Here is a 20,059-nt window from a genome sequence, read left to right as displayed (position 1 = left end):
GTGTCCGACTCTTAGCGACCCCATGGACTGCGACCCCATGGACTGCAGCCCACCAGGCTCCTCCGTCCATGGGATTTTCCAGGCAAGAGCACTGGAGTGGGTTGCCATTGCCTTCTCCGCCAAAATTCTATCAACTACTCCTAAAGCTATTCCTGTCCAGTTCAGTGTAGGCCAGAGAAGAGGAAGAATAAGAGGACATGGCTTCTTCCACTCACTCATTCCTTCATTTAACTGAGTCAGATAATGTTTAAGTTACAATAATAGAATGGGCTACCTCAGAAGGAGTTCAAAAAGAGGTGTATACCTAAACTCAAGGGCTTCCCTGGTGGCTCAGATGGTAAAGAAGCTTCATGCAATGTGTTAGACTTGGGTTCAGTCCCTGGGTCAGGAAGATCCCCTGGAGATGAGAATAGCAATCCACTCCAGTATTCTTGCCTGAAGAATCCCAAGGACAGAGGTGCCTGCTGAGCTAGCATCCCTGGGGTCGCAAAGCGTCAGATACGACTGAGTGACTAACACACACACACACACACACACACACACACACCTAACCACAAGAAACGAGTGTTTTAAGGAGGTGTTGTAAACTAAGAATGGTCCCCCAAAGATGACCACACCCTAAACTCTGGAACCTATGAATATATCGCTTTATATGAAAAAAATAAAGAAAGAAAGAATTTTGCAGGTGTGGTTAAGGACCTTGAGATGGGATTATCTGAGTGGGCCCAGATAAGAGGGTTCGTATAAGAGAGGGGCAGTAGAGTAAGAATCAGAGAAGGAGTTGGGATGATGGAAGCAGACTTGGAATAATATATTTTGAAGATAGGAGAAGGGGTCACAAGCAAAGGACCACAGCTTCGGAAAAAGGCAGTGAAACAGATTCTCCCCTGGAGCCTCAAGGAGAAATGCAATTCTGTTGATTCCTCATAAGACCCATTCCCCATAAGATCCATGCTGGGCTTCTGATCTCCACAACTGTAGGATAATAGATGTATTGTGTTAAGCCTCTGAACGTGTGGCAATGCATTAGAGTAGCATTAAGAAAGTAATACCAGCAGGATTCTAGATCTTCTGAGAATTAGACCAAGAGACATATATACCTATGATTCTAAAATTCTAAATGTAAAATGTTAATATAGTAAGATCATTTGTGAATTCTACATCCACCAACCTCTTTGCAAATTCAAAGACCTGTATCCTTGCTTTAGTGTATATGTGCACATGTTTTCAAAGTATCCCCCACCTCAGCTCCCTTGGCTTACAAACTGAAGAAAAACAAGTTGAGATACAAAAACACAAAGGGGATATAAGGCCCCTGTTTCCCGTTTGCCCTCGTTAGTTCTGTCCTTGCCCCAATTTGGCCACCAGAAACTATTTTCTCACTTCACTTGGACCTGTTATACCACATATCCTCATATTCTTCCAACAAAATCAAGTTCTGCTTGGTCTTTATGAACTGACCAGGACTCACTTCCTACCCTCAGCACTGAGATAGCAAACACCTCATTTCCAAGAACCCACCTCCTATCAATTTTCATTACTTGAAACAGTTGGAAATTTGGCACAGAAGCTAGCATTTCTTGCAAAATCTGCAGCAATAATTTTGGTGCCCAATTCTAACTAGGGTAAGGAATGGCCTCTGGAGGACCAGTCTAGCAAGGCTAGTCATGATTGGCCATTAAGATGTTAAGAAAAGGAAGGGTCGAGCCATTAACTGAGACATACCTTTTATCATTAAATGATCTTGTGAAGAATTATTTTCTCTTTTTAGATGAAGAAACAGAGGCACAGAGTGGTTAAGTTGTTTGCCCAAGGGCACCCAACTAAAAACATGGCTAAAGTGTAAGTTCTAAGACCTGAACTCAGGTGTTCCCCAAACTGTTTTTAGCTAAGTAACTTCTAAAGAATGTAGAGTAGAATGAAAAACTTTCACTGTTTGCTTGGGTGCCCACAGTCCCAGGATTGGCCCCCTGCTCTTTGAGGCAGAATCTTCAACTGCCAACTCATTCCTACCCCTGAGTTTCATTCTACCCTCCATTAGATGGTACACTTGGTGGGCTACAGTTGACACCACCGAGGAACTAACACTTTCTTTCTTTTTTCTTTTATTTCTTGTCAACCTGAGAGTAGGGAATGGAAGCAATCTCATTTAGCACTTAGAACTTCAGTTGACGTTTAGTCACTAAGGTGTGTCCCCGACTCTAAGAACCCATGGACTATAGGCTGCCAAGGTCCTCTGTCCATGGGATTTCCCAGGCAAGAATACTAGAGTGGGTTGCCATTTCCTCCTCCAGGGGACCTTCCCAAACTGGGATAGAACCCATAGCACTTCAGTATGTTGAATCAAATGTGAGCTCTGGTGTTTTCCCAGGCTCCTACTTGGCTGTCAGTGCTCAAATCCAGCACCAGCTGCAGGAGAGAAAAACTGCTTCTCTGTGTGACTGAGCTCAGAGGCCTGAATAAAACACTAGAATCATTTCCTTGGGCTCCATCAAGAGTCAAAGCATCTTGACCTGAATCAGGGACAACTTAACAAGTGCAGGTCAGCTATCTGATTCCATGCTTCCATGATTCTCTCCTGCAAGATCACAGGCCAAGCATGAACCCTGGAGAAGCAGGACAAAATGAGTCCAGATGCCCAGAAGAGAACTTAAGGACAACCAGAAGCTGGCCTCCTATTTTCTTGTTATTTATCCCAGAGAGACATCAAGAGAAATACCCTGTTCTTCCTAACCCCCAGTTCTCGGTGGAGGCAAAAGGAATCTCAAGTAACCATTGCCTAAAACTCAGTTTTGAAATAGTGGCTTCATATAATACGGAACATGCAATTTTGAATTTCTTGGTAAATTTGAGCTCAGAAAGTGTTACCATAATTGGCATATTGTATTTGTGTCCAGGGAGCCTAAATGTGCAGGGAGGGAGATGGGGTTAATTAAGCACTCTTGTTTCTGAAGCTTGTTTGCCAGCCACTCATTTCTGCTTGATGACCATCCAGAAGACATCAGATCCATCTGCATATGCATGTCATGCTGTGCTTGGTTAATGCTTCCTGACATGCTGTTGATTTAAGCTTAAAACCCCACACAGTGGAGAATTTCCCTGGTCTCCAAAGTTTCAAAAATAATGCTATGTGGAGGATAAAGAGGCATCATTTATTTTATTCTTCCTCCGAAACAGAAAAAAAAAAAAAGAGAGAGAGATGCCAAGATAAGCAAAAGGCACTCTCATACAATTACACTTTCAAAGGACTTGTGGAGAAAACATTTGCAGTTGCCAAGTCAGCAATTTTTCAAAGATAGCCTAACAGAAAAAAAAAGGATTAATGGAAAAGAAATGATCAGGGGAAATTTCGCTATCGTTTAAAGAACAGCAGGTGGTACCTAGCACATTATTACTTTTTTATTCATGACTTGCCTCAGAGACCCCTCAGAAATCTAACCAAACTGACAGACAGCAGTCCAGTATCATAACTTTATGAATACCAGATTTGTGCAACAATGACTTCAGTCTGACCCGCTGTGCTCTGCCTTACAGCATCCATCACTGCTTTCTTTAAAGCCCACAGCAAGCAGCATCTTTTCTGATTTGCAGAGAGAATCTGAAGCATCAGGCCACAAAAAGAGGAGAAGCCAGTGGGGAGAAGGATGCCAAGAAGCATGCCCTCCCCTCTCCAGCTCCTCACTGACTCCTCCTCCCCTCAGCCCGCCCCCAATCCTCCATGGTCTAACTCCCAGCCAAACAGAGCCTTCTTTCCACCCAGACAATGGAAAACACCGACTAGGCTTGAGCAAATGGTTTCATGTAACTTCTGAGTTTTCTTTAGAGATTTTAATTTCTGAAGTTAGAAGATTTATGCCACGGGTGATTTGGTGAACATTTCTTATTTTGAAACGCACATGAATTTTGGTCAATTTCCATGGGAAAAACAGGAGCACTATTCCTGTGCTTATTACATAAGCTTTCGATTTATTATAGACCTGCTTATCCAGTTTGTGTGTTATTTATATTTTTAATTCTCCTCTTTCTCACTGCTTTTTTTTTAGCCATCTTAATGCTCTAAAAACCTTCACAGTAGCATGGCAAGGAATACATTTCACTGCTTTGCTGTGAAATACCAGAGTATGGAGAGAAATTTAAAATCTTAATTACTTCATATTTTCAGCAGTTTAATACAGTACCTGGTGGGAGAGAAAAATAAATCATTGGTATAATTAAAATTTGACAACTGGCTGTACACTTTAATATTTATTTTACTATTAATATTGCAAACAGTATTTAAGAGCTAACTATATGCAAAATATTCTGAAAAAGAATTATGTGATAGAAGAGAAAGAAGAAAAAGATACATAGTTTTCAGCCTGACAATCACACCTTCTATTTGGTTAATGCAATTTTCAAAGTATTCTCACTTTGAAATAATATTTATTTCTTCAGTAATACATAGTGAATATCTCAAATACACAGCACCTTCAGAGGGTCTGAGATAGCTTCTGGATATACATTAAATTACTCACTGAAATTGTCTCATTATTTTCAACTAGATATCCAGTTCTTAATAGCTACCACTTAACTGAGTAAATATACACCAGGGCTTCCCTGCTAGCTAGGGGTAAGGAATGCAGGAGATATGTAGGAGACTAGAGTTCTATCCCTGAGTCAGGAAGATCCCCTGGAGTAGGAAACTCCAACCCACTCCAGTGTTCTTACCTGGGAAATCCCAGGGACAGAGGACCTTGGCAGCCTACAGTCCAGGGAGTTGCAGAGTCAGACATGACTAAGCAACTGAGGGAACAAGCATGATTATATGCTAGCTACCACATTAAGCAATTTATCAACAATAACAACACTTGGAATTCACTGAACTCATCCAAGCCGTGTTCTGTGTGGGGTAACAATTCTCAATGGATCTCTTGTGTTTCTGATCATCTTGCAAACAGATGCCCTGACTGCCTTTGTTTTGCACTCTCTTTTCAAGGATGTTTATATAGCGAATATCCTTGGAAGATACAGAGATTGTTTCCACCAGACCAAAGAAGCAAGTTTACTTTGCAGTTCCCTGAGATCAGAATTTCTTCCTGTAACAAGTCCACTGCATGTGCAGGCTCCACCTGGCTGTCAGGGCTCCACCTCATGCGAAGTAGAGCTCAGGCAACCAGCATCATCACTGATCCTCTAGCTGCCACTATGGCTGTGAGTGACAAAGTAATTCATCTCTGACCCAGGAGTCTGATGTCCTTTGCTGGCATCCGTGAAACTGCAGCAGGCTAATTTGTTAGTAGGATAATACTTATCAGTAGGATAAAACCTCAGGCCCTCGGAATTATTGACACTGATGTATGTTTTACATATGCTGCTTCATTAAATCTTCTCAACAAAATATTCAGATTGTCCCAATTCTGTTGTCATTCAGTTGCTAAGTTGTGTCCAACTCTTTTTGACCCCATGGTTGCAGCACACCATGGCTGTCCTTCACTGTCTCCCAGAGTTCGCTTGAACTCATGTCCATTGAGTCAATGATGCCATCCAACCATCTCATCCTCTCATCCTCTGTCACCCTCTTCTCTTTTTGTTTTCAATCTTTCCCAACATCAGGGTCTTTTCCAAAGAATCAGTTCAGGTGGCCAAAGTATTGGAGCTTCGGCTTCAGCAACAGTCCTTCCAATGAATATTCAGGGTTGAACTCCTTTAGGATTGACTGGTTTGATCTCCTTGATGTCCAAGAATCTTCACCAGCACCACAATTCAAAAGCCTCAGTTCTATGGTGCTCAGCCTTCTTTATGGTCCAACCTCACATCTGTACATGACTACCGGAAAAACCATAGCTTTGACTATATGGACCTTTGTTGGAAAAATGATTTCTCTACTTTATAATACACTGTCTAGGTTTGTCATAACTTTCCTTCCAAGGAGCAAGTATCTTTTAATTTTGTGGCTTCAGTCACCATCTGTAGTGATTTCGGCACCCAAGAAAATAAAATCTGTCGCTATTTCCACTTTTCCCCCATCTATTTGCATGAAGTGATGGGATTCGATGTCATGATCTTAGTTTTCTGAATGTTGTTTTAAGCCAGGCTTTTCACTCTCTTCTTTCACCCTCATCAAGAGGCTCTTCAAGTCCTCCTCGATTTCTGCCATTAGAGTGATATCATCTGCATATCTGAGGTTGTTGATATTCCTCCTGGCTAAGCAGGGTGACAATAAACATCCTTGTCGAACTCCTTTCCAAATTTTTAACCGTTCTGTTGTTCCATGTCCGGTTCTAACTGTTGTTTCTTGACCAGCATACAGATTCTCAGAAGGCAGGTAAGGTGGTCTGGAATTCCCATCTCTTTAAGAATTTTTCACAGTTTATTGTGATCCACACAGTCAAAGGCTTTAGGATAGTTAATAAAAAAGAAGTAAATGTTTTTCTGGAATTCCCTTGCTTTCTCTCTGAGCCAACAGATGTTGGCAATTTATCTCTGGTTTCTCTGCCTTTTCATCTGAAAGTTCTTAGTTCATGTACTGCTAAAGCCTAGCTTGAAGGATTTTGAGTATTACTTTGCTATCAGGTGAAATGAGTATAATTGTTTGGTAGTTTGAGCATTCTTTGGCATTACCTTTCTTTGGGATTGGAATGAAAACTGACCTTCTCCAGTCCTGTGGCCACTGCTGAGTTTTCCAAATTTGCTGACATATTGAGAGCAGCACTTTCACAGCATCATCTTTTAGGATTTTAACTAGCTCAGCTGGAATACCAGCACCTCCACTAGCTTTGTTTGTAGTGATGCTTCCTAAGGCCCACTTGACCTCACACTCCAGGTGTAAGGTCGAAATGGCCCAATGTTGTTTAATAAAGGAACCCAGATGCCAGATAGATAATGTAGCAGGCTTTAATGGCAGGCGCCCCTGGGCGGAACCCCAAGACCTAACAGAGCAAGGTTGAGAAGTCCGCACTGAACAAAGGCAGAGAGCGACTTATATAGCCTATCAGTAAAGAGCAGCGTAATTCTTCCCAAAAAAGGCGAGGTCTGGAGTGGTGGTCTCTCATAGGTCAGCTAGTCGAGGTGGCGAGACCAGGTTGGTCGCTCTGGAGGTTAGGAGGGAGGGTTGATTTTGGTGGAGAGCTGTTGCGTCAGAGACTCCAAGATGGCCACCGGGGAGGAGAAGCCAAGATGGCCACCGAGGTCTGAACTTACACCAGGTTGTCTGACTCTGACATGAATGACCACACCATCTTGGTTATCCAGGTCATTAAGACCTTTTTAATATAATTCTGTGTATTCTTGCTACCTTGCCTTACTCTCGTCTGCTTCTGTTAGGACCTTGGTGTTTCTGTCTTTTATTGTTCCCATCTTTGCTTGAAAATTTCCCTTGGTATTTCCAATTTTCTTGAAGGGTCCATATTTTAGAGATAAAGAATCCAAGGCTTAGAGATGTTAAAAACCTGCTCAAGGTCATAGAGCTGGTCTTTCCCCACCCACTTCCTAATCCTTGTTGCTCATGGTGAGTTCCCTGCTTCTAGTCCGGGGTGTAAGCATGCACAAGTATGAGTGTGAGGAATGTCTCTAGGAGAGCATACTGTGGAGGCGGGGGGCCAGCAGGCCTGGGAGGAGAGTAATAAGCCCTTTCCCAGAGAGAGGAGCTGCTTTTGGTTCTGCGGGTCAAGCTCCACACTTGTGCTCTATGAGACAGACAAGAGAAAAGTAGTGAGTCAGAGAGAGAGGTTGAAGAGTTGTGTTTTGGAAAGTGATTCTCTTGCAAGAACTGTCACAGGGAAAGAATCAGGCTGGGATTAAAAGCAAGAAGGGGGGCCAAAGTCGGAGAGGAAAGAGATGGAAGCACAGGCAGCACCAGGGAGAGTATTATTGCTCAAAACCCAGGTGCAGTGGGAACAGAGGCATGCCCACAGGCAGAATTCTCACCTCAGAGCTGCTGAGAATAAGGTGACCTATCAAACTCTCAGATCTGACTCATTCTGAGAAGTTGCTCTGGAAACAAAGAAGCCTATCAGCTGCCAAATCTGTTAACCTAGAGTGTCTTTCCCATTGACTCAGAGAGGACAGAGGCACAGGGATGAGCCTCTGAAGATCCTCCCGGGTGTAGATCTACTGACCAACAGCACAGGGGCAGGAACATGCCCAGGCTAACAGGCACTGTGGGCAATGACAGGAGCCTATGCCCTAAGAGAAAACAGGAAGTGGGTCCCCTGAGGCCTGACTTCTGCCCCTAGAAGTCAGTTTCTCAACGAGAAAAGCAACACAGGCTGTCAGCCTAGCGTTTCAGCAGGAAAATGTGAGTGTGAAGAGAAATCAAATGACTTTCCTCATATCTCAAATTGTGCAGATAGAAATAGATGGACAATTATGATTTCCATACACTGGGACATTTGTGTGTGTATGTGTGATCCTTTGGGGAAAATTTACAAGTGCTATTAATAGCCTTTGACCTTAGAGATACATCACTGTCAAACAGAAGTTATAATTAGGAAGCACAGTCTAAGAGGTAAAGGCAAAGGTCAGACCAGGCACTAAAACACTGCTTAATATACAGAGCACTGTGCAAAAGTGCTGACGCAGGAGAAATAAGTATTGATAAATCAGGTGCTTCAGATCCCTGCTAATGCCATAAAATTTAATGGATTACAAAGGGAACACACAAACCACAAGGAAAGCTATGAGAAACACAGTTTCAGCGACTCTCCTAATTAAGGCAAGTTCAGAACACATACCCTGATTTTTTTTTAATCCAAACCTTTAAAGATGTAATAAAAATGGCATCTTTATTTATACTTGCCTGACATAGCTTTCCATTCCTTCTTCTTGCAGAGAATTTACTACTCACATCAGGAATGGCCCTGGAGACTGCAAGGCTGTTGTTTTTCTTTATGGCCAACAGAATGTGGGTTTTGAAAAAGTTCAAGCCAAACATCCCCTCAGTCCTCGACCAGACTCCCTGCTCAGGACTGTCAGTGTGCCCAACAACAGTGGTGGAGGGCAGCTCAGGTCACCTCTCCCCATTGTCATTATTTGTGGTCAGTCAAGGCTCCAAGAAGGACATTAATGGGAGGGCTTGTTCTCTTTCCACTTTGCTTGGGGAGGACGATGACTGTTGAGCATATCGTGAGCAGTCTTAACAGCTCTCCTCAGAGCAGGACAGAAGGACAACCCCACCCTGTGATGGGAGTGCATTCACCTGCCCCCTCAAGTTTATCCTTGGCACACCTGCCAGTGACCCCTTCCAAAGAAGCCTGAGCCTGTGACTTCACTTTGCAAACAAGGATTCATAGTTATACAAAAGAGACACTGACTCTGGCTTTCCTAATTAGAAAAAGAATGTTCTGGAAGGAGGACAGAGAGGGTCAAAATGCAGCCTAGGGAAGCCAGTTCAGAAAACAGACATGCATCCAGGGAGGCAAAGCCCAGCCAAGATGCTGTTGTTGTTCATTCGCTCAGTTGTGTCTGACTCTTTGCAACCCCATGGAGTGCAGCATGCCAGGCATCCCCATCCTCCATTATCTCCCAGAGTTTACTTAAGTTCATGTCCATTGAGTCGGGGATGCCATCCAACCATCTCATTCTCTGCCATCCCCTTCTCCTCCTACTTTCAATCTTTCCCAGCATTAGTGTCTTTTCAATAAGTCAGGCGGCCACCTTTGCATCAGGTGGCCAAAGTATCAGAGCTTCAGCTTCAGCATGTCCTTCCAGTGAGTATTCAGGGTTGGTTTCCTTTAGGATGGACGAGGACACAGCCAAGATGAGGGCACAGACACGATCTGCTCAGAACACCTCTCTAGGCACCATTTCCTATGGCTGGACTACAGCTTGGCTCACCTCCATATTTGGAGAGACAATCTCTTTTGACTCTCGGAATTCAAAGTCCCAGGCCCAAGCATGAATCTGGGTCACATGCCTACCCCAGACATGCTTGGTAGCTATAGGAGGGAACATCTGCTTCCAGAAAGAGGCTGGTCTGAGGATGCCAGGGAGCCACAAACTCAGCACTCTTCAGTAAACCTCCATTGCCTATGGTTTAGAGTCCAAGTCCCTTACCTGCCATAGAAGCGAGGTGATGATGTGTCCCAGTTTTTCTGAGTCTTGTTTTTAATTTTTATCCTAGAATAATTATTGGGCTTCCCTGGTGGCTCAGACAGTAAAGCATCTGAGTGCAGGAGACCCTGGTTCAATCCCTGGGTTGGAAAGATCCCCTGGAGAAGGAAATGGCAACCCATTCCAGTACTCTTGCCTGGAAAATGCCATGGACCGAGGAGCCTGGTGGGCTACAGTCCATGGGGTCGCAGAGTCGGACACAACTGAGTGACTTGTGCCTGGGTTTTTAAAAATTACATGGTCACCCTCCTTATGAAGCTCTTCATGACATGGCCCCTGTCTACCTTTTCAACTTCACTATTCCCTGATCCATCTTTATTCTCCAGCATAACAAAAATCTTCTAGTTCCTTACATACAAATGCTATTTTTATGTGCAAGTCTTTGCTTATACTTCCTGTCTGCCTGGAATCTCCCTTACGTGGTCTCCACCCCGCCCTTTAATACCTAAAATCCTTCTTGTGTTGTGGGTAAGTTGAGTTATCTGCCCCCATTCTTGTTTTCGTACATACATCTCTCGTGTGTGTTTACCAGACTGTGTTGTCATCATCTGTTTTGGAATTGAACTGCTCCCTTAGACTGCGAGGTCCCATGACTTCTTCACCTTTGATCCATCAGAGCTGAGCACCGTGTGTAGCACATCTAAAGTGATGCTCCCAGGACTTCCCTGGCAGTCCAGTGGATAAGACTGTGTGCTCCCAATGCAGGGGGCCTGGGTTCAATCCCTGGTTGGGGAACGAGATCCCTCATACCACAATTAACAGTCCAGCATGCTGCAATGAAAAATGAAGATCCCTCATGTCACAACTAGGACCCGGTACAGACAAATAAATAAATTTAAATAAATATTTAATAAATAAATAAAGTGATGCTCTCAAAAATATGTGATGAACGATTGAGTCCTGCAAGTCTGAAATAAAAGGTTGGTCAGACAATTATCATAATGGGGCAATAATGAAAAGAAAGAGAGGCCAGGAAAGAACACAGAAGAGAGTTAAATTACTGAGTTGACCATAAAAGGGAAGGGTGGTTAGTCATCCAAATCACGCGCCTTGGAGTCATTCTTCAAGTCAATCTCAGAGCCCAAAGGGGTTCGATCTGATGGATGGGGTGGCAGATTCTGAAAGGGAGAGGAATGGTGTTTCCCATTGGTATGTTGGATTTTAGAGCAAGATCCTGAGGTCCAATCCACAGACAGGCCACATAGCTGGGGAAGGATGAAAGAGACCTCAGGCACACACACACCCTGCCTTCTCTAGATGACAGCAAGCTCACTATGGGCTTCTTGATGCCCAGCCTATGGTCAGGACAGACTCCTGGTCCTGGACTAGTAGAAACATCAAGCTAAGGAGCAGTGGAACCTACCCTTCAGCAGGGCTAGGAAAGACAAAGGCTATCACCTGCAATTAATGAAAACTGCGAGCAAGGCTTTAGATAAACAGGATCTGTTTGGAGGGACGGGGAGCATCCATATGCTCACCCTCTGAAGAATCCAATACACACGTTCAGGTCTATTAAATGACATGTTTATCTTCCTTCAAGGCAAAAAGAAACATCTGTCACCAGGCCCTTGACTTCATTTCCATTGTGAATACTAAGCTTCATCAGATGCCAAGTCAAGTCACAGAACACAGAAAGCTTAAAGGCCAGGGCAGCAAAAGAAGCCCCGCAGAACTGCCCCTTCGAAGTTCAAAATGGGCTCGCAGGTGTCTCCAGTAGCTGTTCTTTGTCCAGTGCTTTTTTTGTCTAAGTGTTATTTCTTTGTTACTCATTTTGCTCTGGGTCAGGGCTTTTCCAGAAACAAAATAGTACTTTTTCTCTCTTGATTCTTAACATTATTCTTATTGAGGAGAAGACAGAGACAGAAATGGTTAGGAAACTGCAAAAAAGATACAGAAAATGTCTGTGATTGCCAGCTAAGCGTGTGATGGGTTTGGAGTCAGACCCGAGCTCTAGTCTCAGCTCTTCCACTGGCCAGCTGCATGCTTCTCAATGAGCTGCTTCTCGCAGTTTTTAAATACCTAACTTTGCATTTTGGGTAGTTCTTAGATGCAGGTTCGATCGATGGGTCAGAAAGATCCCCCGGAGAAGCAAATGGCAACTCAATCCAATATTCTTGCCTGGAGAATCTCCATGGACAGAGGAGCCTGGCAGGCTACTATACATGGGATCACAAAAGAATTGGACATGACTTAGTGACTGAACAACAAGTTCTTTGCACATAGCACACGTGTAGTAAATGTTAGGTATTTCATGATTTCATGTACAAGATATATCAAGCAGTGCATGTGTGACTGCCAAGTCACTTTAGTCACGTACAACTCTGAGCAACCCTACGGACTATAACCCATCAGGCTTCTCTGTCCATGGGATTCTCCAAGCAGGAATACTGGAGTGGGTTGCCATGCCCTCCTCCAGGGGATCTTCCCGACCCAGGGATCGAACCCGAGTCTCTTATGTCTCCTGCACTGGCAGGCTACTTGGGAAGCCATATCAAGCAGTACTGGTCCCTAAACCAACTAGGTAGAGGGAGAATAATCCCTCTTTTTACTAAGTTTGAATAGTGTACATCTGTCTCTGTATCATCAACACTGTTTAAAATTGACTTCCAAAATTCAGACTCCCAGTACATCCAGAAACTGGAATGTCCCAAATTCTAGAGCATCAAGACTTTGCCAGTAACTTAGGGTTCTAAGCCCCTAATGTCTTGATAACATTTCTGTTTCCCAGGATGTTTCTTTATCACTTAGGAAAATAGCAATAACCCCCTTATCAGCAAACCACAAACTCTTATTTAAGGAGCTGGTGTCTAGTTAGGCAAAATTTTATGGAATCTGAATTATTTGTTTTTTGCCTAGGAAATTACAGGTAATTAACATATTCTCTAATAAATTCCAGCAAGGCTTTCTTGTAGAAAAACCTAAAAGTGATAGTTAGAACTATTCTTTCCTCTTGAAAGTTTCTATTGCTGGAAGCCCTTAACTGAACTAAACCAACCTTGAAATTTGAGATGCTGGTGTGTACTACAGTACCCTGGGATCCAATGGCAATGCAGTGGTGAAATTAGGAGAGCTTGTGGAATAAGATCCAGACGCACGTTCTCTTCCTTAATCCCTCCATCTCCTCATATTCTTGTGATCCTCTTGCCCCTATTTGGACAGTTTCCTCTTATTATGATGCTGCATTCTTGCATCAGGCATGTCTGTTCCCTTCCTTTTATGGAGGGGCTTGGAAGGCACAGTCCTTTTACAGCCTCCACCCAGGCAGGACTCCAGATCTCTGGGGTATCAGCCTGGGGCCAGATCAAGAAGGGCCTGAAGTCAAGAAACCCCTGAAATTCTCTCTAAGGTTATTATCTTTTCATTCACTATTGAAATTATTCCTCTTCCAGCATCACATGTAAGCCTTCCTGACAGCATCTGGATTTCCATAGAGAAGGGCTTTAGTGGTAGCAATCTACTTTAAAAGGGAGCTAAAGGACTGGCCTTGAAGCTACGTGCATGGAAAATACACAGTTTGGGGTTGGGTTTTATATTCAAAATCAGTTTTTTAAAATAAATTTGTATAAAGATACATAATACAAAATATATTTTTCATTGTCGTTCTCAGAGAATGGGCAATTAATTAGTGGAGATAATGCAGGCAAAAGGCCCAAATGATCCGGTGACACCATATTATGGTTTCAGTCTTCTAGATAGACTCAGTACACTCAGTGAAGAATAATTCTTTAATCTCTACTTCCAGTCTAGGGAATTTTTTCAGGGTTGTAAGCCAGGCCACCGGTACCACTGGGATGGAGCTGCCGCTGAGCATGTATTTCTAGTGCAGCCAGGGACAGTGCCTCCTGGAACCTGATGCTTTAATGCAGTTTCCTTCTTCACCTCTGCCCTCCCTACTCCCCTCCGTGGTGGTGGCTTAATCACTAAGTTGTGTCTGAATCTTTGTGACCCCATATAGCCCGCCAGGCTCCTCTGTCCATGGGATTTCCCAGACTGGAGTGGGTTGCTGTTTCATTCTCCCAACCCAGGGATTGAACCGACTCAGGGATTGAACCTGGGTCTCCTGCATTGCAGGCAGGTTCTTTACTGACTGAGCCACCAGGGAAGCCCTCTCTACTCCCTTAACTCAAGGCAAATCTTTCCTAAACTTCCTGAGCCACTGGAGAGTGTTGGTTATGGTCCATGGGTCTCACCCAAGGAGAATAAACTCAAGATATTTTGGTTGTCCATAGAGTTTGCTTCTACAGTTTCTATCTTCTCTGGTTTTCCTTGGTTTGGAAATAACATGAGTTTGAGTAAACTCCAGGAGTTGGTGATGGACAGGGAAGCCTGGCCTGCTGCGGTCCATGGGGTCTCAAAGAGTCGGACACGACTGAGTGAACTGAACTGAAAGGCTTCCCACGTGGCACAGTGATAAAGAAGCTGCCTGCCAATGCAAAAGAGACAAGAGATGCAGGTTCAACCCCTGGTTCAGTTCAGGAAGATTCCCTGGAGTAGGAAATGGCGACCCACTCCCATATTCTTGCCTGGGAAATTCCATGAACAAAGGAGTCTGAAGGGCTACAGTCACAAAGGGATCACAAAGAATCAGACACGACTGAGCACTCACACAAAGGCTAAAGTAATCATCCCAATATAATCCTTACTTTCCCAGGCTACCCTGACCCCTCTTCAATACTGTACTGGGAAAACGAGCCTGGTCCACACTATTTTCACTTCCAGGTCGCCTCCTCTCCAGAACAGTTCCCAAAGTCTCTAGCAAACTGAGGTACTCTTTTTTTCTCTCCGTTGTTTCTATTCTCTCATCTACCACATGGTGGCACTATTCTCCGGCAGCTTTTTCCCTGCCCCTGGGTTAAGAATCAAGCTGCCAATAGAGACCTCAGAGTTGCAGGTGGGGTTCTCCCTCCACCTGGATTTAGGGTGAATATTAGGAGGTGCAGTGGTAAAGAATGTGCCTGCCAATGCAGAAGACACAGGTTAGATCCCTGGGTTGGGAAGATCCCCTGGAAGAGGAAATAGCAACACACTTCAGTACTCTTGCCTGAAAATCTCTGTGGAAAGAGAAGCCTGGTGAGCTACAGTCCATGGGGTCTCAAAGAAATGCTTGAGCATACTTGAAACTCATCAGCCTGCATTAAATTTAAAAGTGCCCCCTCTCCATGAAACATGAATCAGAACCTAAGGACAGAGTTCAATATCTTAAATCTTCAAACTTAAAGCAAGTTTCCTGTTAGAGGGAGTATAGCATCCTAAGGTCCATCTTTGAGTCAGAAGTCACTTGTACCATTTTTCCCAAGAGGCCTTCATATAAATAAGACTCCCAGATGAGTCCCCATGATATTCCCACTCTAGATTTCATCACATCCATAATGCTTATGCCACTTCCTCCCCTAGCAGAGAGACTCCAGGATTTGAGATCAGGTCTGTGGCTAAACTCAAGTTCTGTCCTTAATGGTTAGTAGCCAGATACTCCTGCTAAGGCTCAGTTTCCTCAGATACAAAGTGGGAATAACAATTCTTCTTCAGTCAGATTGACATGAGATGTCCTATGCGAAGCATGGTATCTACATATAGTAGATGATCAGTAAATGCATGTTCCCTTTTCCTCTCTCTTATCCATATGCTCAGCTCCTTTACTCGGTAATCGTTGCCCAGACTCCAGGGCCCATCAAGCTAATCTACTTTCAATGGTGTATGCTGTGATCAGTTGTGTCTGACTCTTTACAGCCCCATGGATTTTAGTCCGCCAAGCTCCTCTGTCCATGGAATAGTCCAAGCAACAGTACTGGAATTGGTTGCCATTTCCTCCTCCAGGAGATCTTACCAACCCAGGGATCGAACCTGTGTCTCCTGCATTGATAGATGCTTTACACTAGCACCACCTGGGAAGCCTACTTTCAATATGAAATGAATGAAAGTCACTCAGTCATGTCCAACTCTTTGCAAGCCCATAGACTATATTGTCCATGGAATTCTCCAGGCCAGAAAACTGCAGTGGGTAGGCATTCCCTTCTCCAGCAGATCTTTCCAACCCAGGGATTGAACCCAGGTCTCTCACAATGAAGGCGGATTCTTTACCAGCTGATCCACCAAGGAAGCCCAAGAATACTAGGGTAGGTAGCCTATCCCTTCTCCAGTGGATCTTCCCCACCCAGGAATCGAACCAGGGTCTTCTGCATTGCAGGCTGATTCTTTACCAGTTGAGCTACCAGGGAAGTCCTTTCAATATACAGCTCTATTATTTACATAACTAAACAGCAATTATGAGTCCCTGGTGGCTCAGTTGGTAAAGAATCTGCCTGCAATGCAGGAGACCTGGGTTCCATCCCTGGGTCAGGAAAATCCCCTGGAGAAGAGAATGGCAACCCACTCCAGTATTCTTGCCTGGAGAATTCCAGGGAAGAGGAATCTGGCAGCTACTATCCACGAGGTTGCAGAGTCGAGTATGGCTGAACAACTAACACACACACAAACAGCGATTACCACCATGGCATGCAGGAGATGCGGTTTTAACTGTGAGATTATAAAGCAAAGACAAAAAAGTCTTACTTTTTAGGATAGGATTTTAATTGGTTAATAAGATGAAGATACTAATAGTGGCTTAAACAGGGTTGAAGTTTTTCCTCTTGCAAACTGGTTTCTTCTGATAGGAGCTCCCCACGTGGACATCCAGGCTTTTTCTAAGATGTCACTCATCCATTTCTAGAGTATTGCATTTGCTCTATAGAGAGCCCAAGGAGCTCCTTGCCCAAGGAGCCATGCCATCATATCTGCCTTGCAGCCATCAGAGAAAGGGAAAAGCAAAGGAGGAGGACAAGTTGTATCTCCCTAAGGACACACTGGAAGTTTCTCAGTCACACTCAACTCCAAGAAAGCTGAGAGATCAGAGGCTGCTATGCAACCACTTGAAAATGCTATTTCAGTGGTGGAGAGGGAATAGTATGCAAGAAAACCCACAGTTGCTGCCAGAGTGCTAATCAGGAGTTTTTCTCTGCCAAAACAAATAGCAAAGCCAGGATAATCCATGTAAGCCGAAAACTATCCAAGCTGCAAGTAACGACCCATTTATTTCAAACAAATCCATAAAGAAAATTTAACATCAGCCTGGAACACATATATAAATGACAAAGACTTTCAGCTAAATCAAGGGAATATAGCCATATAAGAAAACATTAAACATTTTATCCTATAAAATCACTGGTTCTTAGAGCTGCTGAGGATCCTAAAGGTGATTTAGTGGAAAACCTTCCACTTAATGCAAGCATTTTCTTTACAGTAACCTTGACCACAGCTATCCCATTTTTTGTCAGAACACTTTCGGGCGATGGATCCTATAGCCTGAAGTCCCTGGGAGTTGTGGACAAAGGCAGAAAGAGCAAGCTGGTGGGGGACAGTGGTCAGAGCCTGCATCTAGGGTACCCAGGCATGTGCATGGCCATGATGTAACAGCTCCCACCCTGGGATCAATTAAGAGTGGGAAGCATGGTAAAGAGAGAGGGATGCTCACTGGTTTGAGTTTAGAGGTAAATTTTCAAACATGTACATATATTATATAATTTTTTTTCTGCAACAAAGGTTTGAAAGCCCCAGAACAGATGATTTTTGCCACAGCTATCTATGCTTGAAAGGAGTAGCTCTCAAAAATATTGCATTAAAGGAGCCTATGAGATGTTTGGGTGGAGATTTCAAACAAACACCTAGGCATATGTATTTGGAGGTCAGGGAGAAGATCCCTAATTATATTTAATCAGCTGCCTGTGCCTGCGCGCAGTCACTTCAGTCATGTCCAATTCTTTGCTACCCTTTGGACTGTAGCCCGCCAGGCTCCTCTGTCCATGGGCTTCTCCAGGCAAGACACGAGAGTGGGTAGCCATGCCCTCCTCCAGGGGATCTTCCCAACCCAGGGACTAACCCACATCTCCTGCATTACAGGTAGATTCTTTACTGCTGAGCCACAGGGGAAGCACATTTAATGAGCTACACAGAGTTTATACTTGAAGTATTGAGATAGAAGAAGTAAAAGATAGGTAAAAGAAGCCAGGAAAGAACCTCTCTTTTAGAAAATGGAAAGCAGAAATGCTAGAAAAGGAGGCAGATGAAGACACATTTTAATAAATAAGTAAAAGGGAGGCAGAAAGGTGTGAATTTCTGGCAGATCCCTCATTTATGGGACAAGCAATTCTGAGGTGCAGACCCGGTGAGGATTCCTGAGGTCAGGCTTTGACCGGCATTTAGGCTGCAAGATAAGTCGTGGTTAGTAATAACTGAAGGATCAGCTCCATGCTTTAGAGAGGCGCAGTTAAGGGAAGGAAGAGTCCTTTCCCCAAGGCTAAGTAAGAAAATGAGAGGGTCGCCAGCAGAGGACATCAGTGCCCAGGAGTCTGGGGTCTGACCAAGGTCACTGGCAGTGAGACAAGAAAATAGGGTGTAGAGAGCAGAAGCGACCTGGAACAAACCAATCTGAAATGACAAGAAGGACGTGCAGGGAAAATGTATTTGGGCTGGCCCCTTAGTATGACCTGTGACAATCAGAGTAAAATATATGAAACATGAAAGAATTCCCTGGACATCTCCAAAGATGTTGAGAAATAAAACTCAGTGAAACACTTAACTTCTTTCAAGGGAGTCATGATTATTTGCATATAAAAGGTTATTTTTGTGATCATAGCTTGGCAAGGTCCAGGATATACAGATCACAGAGAAGGAAAATTAAATTTTCAAGGTTTGGTATAAATAGTGTCTCATGCTCTAGACAGAATGAGAAATATGGAGATCAAAAAAATCCTTAGATGAGTGGCCAGTTTTATTAGTGACCTTGAAGATGTTTAAGAAAGAAGATGGGGTAGAAAGCTAATTCAAGCAAATGAAGAGATAAGTGAATACTCAGAATGCGTAGGCTGCAAGAATTGACTGCTTTCAAGAAGTTTGTGGAAAGAGGAAAAAGATGGGATCGCAGAAAACAGGATAAAGAGGCTGAAGGGAGAGTGGTTGGCAAAGACAGTGGAGAAGGATGTGAGGAGTGGCTGAAGAGACCCCCTAGAGACAGGGCTCAGCCTCTGGAACCAGCTGGACCCCAGCCTGAGGAGGGGCTCTGCCCTTCAGGAGAGCATGAGATTTACCTTCTGTCAGGGTGACCTGAGAAGTAAATCAGTCACTTCAGGTGAATGACTCAGCACTGCACCAGTGATAACTCAGACACGGCGTGGTGGGAGCGGAGAACTGGGCAGGGATAGACTAGAGTTGAGAGGCCACCCAGGAACCAGCCCCACAGCTTTGGGCAGCAGGAGGTTCCTGTCAGGAAAGAAGGAAGATAGGAGTCAATCCCGCTGTGACTCTGGTCAGGTGACCTTCGTGAGTGGACTGTCAACCTGCCACCTGTCACCCACACCGAAACAGGGCAGGGGACAGGAGAGAGCGCCTTGTGTTCCCATCCCCCTCTACTAAGAGTTAGACACACACACAGTTTCACTCAAAAAGCCCAAAGAGATTTCCCCTCTAAGATTCCAATAATAAAATACAAACTCTGGGGGAATTAAAAAGTCAGCTATTACTTAGAAAACGAACTTACGGTTGCCTGTGGGAAGCAGGTGACAATGGCCTGACTTTGAAGTACGAGTAGGAGTGTGCCGGGCAGAAAAGGAAATCAGACATAGTAAACAGAAAGATTAACACTGTAAGGGCAAGGAACTAAAAGTATAGTGCATTGAAATAAGGGGTTTCCCAGGTGGTACTGTTGGGAAAGGACACGCTTGCCAATGCAGGAGACATAAGAGACGCAGGTTCAATCCCTGGGTCGAGAAGGTTCCCTGGAGTAGGGCATGGCAATCCACTCCAGTATTCTTGCTTGGAGAATCCCATGAACAGAGGAGCCTGGTAGACTATAGTCCATGGGGTCGCACAGAGTCAGACATGCCTGAAGCAAGTTAGCACGCATACACATGTTGAAATGAGAATAACAAAATATTCAATA

General features: G+C 44.1%; 1 long non-coding RNA gene across 1 annotated transcript in view; it reads right to left on the bottom strand.

Moving 5' to 3' along the window:
• Positions 1 to 19,374, bottom strand: part of LOC148778069 (uncharacterized) — a 179,733-nt gene extending 160,359 nt beyond the window's left edge. The window contains exon 1 of the long non-coding RNA XR_016037232.1: positions 19,209 to 19,374. This is a non-coding gene — a long non-coding RNA (uncharacterized LOC148778069). The remainder of the gene's footprint in view (positions 1 to 19,208) is intronic.
• Positions 19,375 to 20,059: the final 685 nt, after the last annotated feature.

The sequence above is a fragment of the Moschus berezovskii genome, chromosome 4 (assembly GCF_049115385.1).
Source record: "Moschus berezovskii isolate FMDL1 chromosome 4, NW_MosBer_1.0, whole genome shotgun sequence".
NCBI classification, from domain to species: Eukaryota; Metazoa; Chordata; class Mammalia; order Artiodactyla; family Moschidae; genus Moschus; species Moschus berezovskii.
This window is presented reverse-complemented; position numbering and strand designations above follow the sequence as displayed.